Raw genomic sequence first — 5,012 nt, forward strand, 5'->3', positions numbered from 1 at the left:
AAAAAATTGACCTAAGGAGACAAGATATACTGTCAGCTAAAGGTAAACAACAGACATCAAGATATTCCACAGAGGGACTTCCCTGGTGGCGCAGTGGTTAAGAATCCACCTGCCAACGCAGGGGACACAGGTTCGAGCCCTGGTCCGGGAAGATCCCACATGCCGCGGAGCAACTAAACCCACGCGCCACAACTACTGAGCCTGCGCTCTAGAGCCCGCGAGCCACAACTACTGAAGCTCATGCACCTAGAACCTGTGCTCCACAACAAGAGAAGCCACTGCGATGAGAAGCCCTCGCACCTCAAAGAAGAGTAGCCCCCCTCGCGGCAACTAGAGAAAGCCCTCGTGAAGCATCGAAGACCCAATACAGCCAAAAATAAACAAACAGATAGATAAATAGATTTTAAAAAAAGAGAGAGAGAGAAACTTCTCCTTCTAAAGCAGGGGCTGCGTGTTCTATTCCTAACTCTGGTTGGGGAGCTAAGATCCCACATGCCTCAAGGCCAAAAAACCAATACAGAAGCAATATTGTAACAAATTCAATAAAAACTTTAAAATTGGTCCACATCAAAAAAAGATTCCACAGAAATATTGTATCTGGTTTTCATATATTTACTCACCTAAGCTTTCCTGTAGCAGGTCCCAAAGAGTTATTTTTAAGTAGTTTCCCAATCCCATCACCACAATCTATAACCCAAATTAGTTCAGTAAAGAAGTTTGCAAGCTTAAAAAAAAAAAAAAAATTGGACTTGTAAATGCATAGACGCTATTAAACAAAAACGGCATATGATAAAAATCATAATGATATAATAAATATGGTGTCTTTTCATGATTATTTCCCATAAACTTTAAATACGAAGTGCAGAGGACAAGCCCCGAGCATAGTTTTGTCACTTTAGTTTAATATTAGACAATCTAAGAGACTCAGGGCACAGGACATGAGAAGAGGCAAACTCTTGGGTGCTTTATTTGTTTTTACTACTGGTTTACAATTTCCTTGATTTTATTTTTAAATGCATGTCTTGGCCCAGAAAAGCAAGAGAGCATAGACTGCCAGTAGTATCAGATTCTCCTTTTCTTATTTTCTGGAGCTACAGAAAACAGAGCCAGAATCAGGGTTGTCTAGGAGCCTTCTGATTTTGTCCAGGCAATATACAATATGAGGTTTTAAGATACATGAAGGCTTCTACAGTACAAATCTTAGCCAACTTACTGTCTTTGAATGGAAAGCTGCTTACATTTTATTCCCCAGAAAACTCCTTGGAGCTTTAAAGTACTGATTATTTTCAAAAGACAATGATTTGAAGAAATGGATTCACAGAATTTCAATTTGAAAAGTTTTCTTCCTATTCCTAGTCCTGAGTACTGAACTGTCTCAAAACAAAAAATTAAGTGCCACTCAACATATAGTACTCAACAAATATTTATCAATTACTTACTTTGTGCAAGGGACCCATACCAGTAAACACTGTGGACTGTAAAAACGTATAACTTCTTCCATGAACAGCCCTTGGGTCAATACTATACACACACTACAGTACAGTACGAAGGCATAACACTGTTTAGGTTTATTTTCTCAACAATTTGACCTCCCATGTAAAATAACGACTTCTAGCTTTTTCTACCCTGCAAATCTATTCCTTCCTAGTAGTATACAAATCCACATTTCTTTTTAATTCCTGTTTTAATATTACAGAGAAATTTTACGTTTCTCTGGAATACAGTCTTTCAACTTAACAGAAACCAAATGATCACAAGAAGAAAAAAAAAATCAAATTAGAAGCATTAAACTGTCCTTCTCAGAGCTTCCCTCTCTCCCTCATTAACATTTCTCAAAGAGAAAAACACCACTGTGATGCTCCTATTACAGATCATTCATGAAGTTACTAACTGAGCTGAGACCAGACAGACTCCATCAACTGGGCACACAGCCATTCACCATTACCCTTTGTTTAAAGTCTCAACTGCCGTTCAACCCACATTATTGTGTTCCACTCAAGTCCATCAACTTTTTTTTAAGAGGAAACAATCAGGAAACAAGCAAATGTGCTACTTTAGAAATGAAGAAAGGACCTAATTCACATGCCTCACAAAATTCTTTATAAATGATGGCTCACTTTAAATTTCCTACCTGAAATAGTATTATTACTTTATTATCAGTCTTACATGCCTAAAAATAACTAGTTGTACACAGATAATCATTAGAAACTTGTTTTAAAAAAAACCCAACCCTCATTCTTGAGCTGGCAAAGCACCAGAGAGAAGCACTCGGTGCACCAAAAGGGAGAACACAGATGAATGTCTACACTACAGATGGAGAAGCCAAAACCCCAAGCAGCCTAAGCCTGAGGGTGAGGAGGCCGCTGGGGGAAAAGGGCAATCTTCCAAGGAGCCATGATCCCAGGCTTGACTGTTCTAAAATTCAAATCAATTTAAGAAATGTTGGGCAGAGTTCTGCACTAAGCATTTTATTAAAAGCTCTTTTGGTTGTAATTAAGAGAACTTCCTCCAAACTAGCTTAAGCAAAACAACAAAAAAAAAAATGGCATTAACTGAAAAGATACTGGAGTATCTCATGGAACCCAAAAGCAGAAAGTACAACAGGGCCACACCTGCAAAGCCTTTCTGCACCCAGGCTTCTATTCTGCATATGCTTCTAGTCTGCCTCTCTCTCCAGAGCTACATTTCTCATCAATGCTTCTTTCTGGATAAATGTACTTAATTCTCCCTCCCTGCAGACTGGCCTTCACTGCTTCCACATGTATTAAGCCTGAACTTGGCTGCACCCCAGCATCTGAGTCTATATGTTTCAAGTTCTCTGAATAGAGGTGATCTGTTTGTTCCCTAAAGACACGATTCTCAGTTCCAATCTCAAATACCTAGAAGAAACTGATGTGCCCAGCTTGGGCCATGGCCCACTGAACTGTTACAAGAAGGGCTAGATCACAGAGTATAATTAGGGTAGGGACTGCATGCCTGACTCCTTAAAAGATATATAATACACTAAATAAGCAATAAGGCAATCTCCATCCTCAAGAAAACCTTAAAATCTCACTGAAATGAAAAAAAAATCTTAACACTAAATAACATCCTATGATACAGTATTACAATGAATGGACATGAAAAGCTTCATGACAAAGATTAGCTAGGCACTAAATGACAAACAGAAATTGAACCATGAGCAGGGAAGGGCTGAAGAACACAAAATGCAATGCCTGCTCCTCTTGCTCTGGCCATAAATCTAAGAATTATGGACCTAAGGAATACATAGTCTTTTTACCACATAAACAGCTTCCAGTGAAATATCCTAGTTGGAAGCCTGCTATAAGGTTTAAAATGACTATATAACCACAAAGCAGTACTGTTTCAATGTGCAGGAATAACCAGCTCACTGATGAATGTCAGTCATACATTTTCAAGGTGCTTGTCACCACCACCCTGACTTCCTTTCACTCCCTGGACCCCCTAAGACTCTTGATCAGACAGCAGCGTTCAGAATCAGGCAGGCAGCCGGCAGGGACAGCAAAGGTGTTTCTCCCTGGTAATATCCTACCCAACCTAGCATGGTTAAGTTAGCAACATCATGCAGACAACTCATGCAAGAGAGAAACACCAGCTAAGCTATGTAATAGTAGGTGGGGGGGGGGGGGGGGGGTGGCGGGCGGACTGGAGCAGAAAAGAACGTTTCCCACACACAAAAGCTACAAGCACAAAAAACCTGGGAAAAGCCTACAGTAAATTATCTGTACAAAACAGAAACTAGCAAAAACTGAACAGATGTCCAAATAATACTGGGTTAAAAAAGACAGTCTACTCACAGTAGACAATTAGTTACCCCACATTATCACCAAAATATCACACATTCCCACAGACTCTGCAAGAGCTTGCTTCAATCTCACAGGAAACAAAAAGGTAAAAAGAACAATGAGAAAGTGGTGACAGTTTCTAATTTAGTGATTCCTTTGCTAAAAAGTAGCAATGTTATGTAAATGAAAACTACTGACCTATCAAAATTAAAAGTATAACACTATAAAATTAAACGGCTTTAGAACCGAAAATCTTCATTTTGTATAATCCCCAAACTAAAGACATTTCCCAATTTGGGAACATAATTTCAATGGAGTTTCAACATGGCAGGGGAGGGGGGGCGGGGGGTGGGTGGGAGTGATTTTAACTCCATTTTGTCAAAGCTGAACATAGCTATGGAGGTCATAAAGCTAGTGAACAGTTCTTTCTAAAGCTACACTCCTAACCTATGAACACATCCCCAAAGTAGCATATTAAAATCAATTAAGTGAGATCTCACTGCAGTCTCTAAACCAGAACTCGCCATTCCTCTTCATATTTGCTGACAAATGTTTTAAGTGGAGGAACAGAAAAATCAAAACGTTACAATCCATAAGCTGTTCTGAAAGTGAGTCCATTTCTTGTAAAGCGAGGAAAAGGTTGGCTGACTGAGGGTCACATCAGAACTTCACAAAGCTCTAAGAGTTAAAATGCTTTAAATCATTTATTAAGATATTTTATACTCAGTCTCCCCTAACTAGGCTTTCTTATCTCTTGAGCACAGTCTAATTTTAATGTAACTTTTATGAATTTCATGTTCTTTGTATAAAAATTTAAAAACAATGGCAAGTATGAAGAAAAAAAAGTTGCTCATGCCCCAATGCTCAGAGAAAATTTTGGTATTTATCCTTCTAGCCTGTGAGATAACGTTTTTAGAAGAATTAAAGATTTCCTTAGCAGAAAGAATGTGTTAATAAGTCAATGTGCAGTTTATGATGAATATAAAACATTCTTGAAATTTTTTTACAGGTCTGGAACTCAAAGAAGTTAAAAATAAACAAATTTATGCTCATGGCTTCCACAGCATAGCAGAGGTTAAAAAAGTAACTACAGAACACAGGCATTCCCTGGCAGTCCAGTGGTTAAGACTTGGCGCTTTCACTGCAGCGGGCCCGGTTTGATCCCTGGTTGGGGACCTAATATCCCGCAAGCTGCGCGGTGAGGCC

The sequence above is a fragment of the Phocoena phocoena genome, chromosome 8 (genome assembly GCF_963924675.1).
Source record: "Phocoena phocoena chromosome 8, mPhoPho1.1, whole genome shotgun sequence".
NCBI classification, from domain to species: domain Eukaryota; kingdom Metazoa; phylum Chordata; class Mammalia; order Artiodactyla; family Phocoenidae; genus Phocoena; species Phocoena phocoena.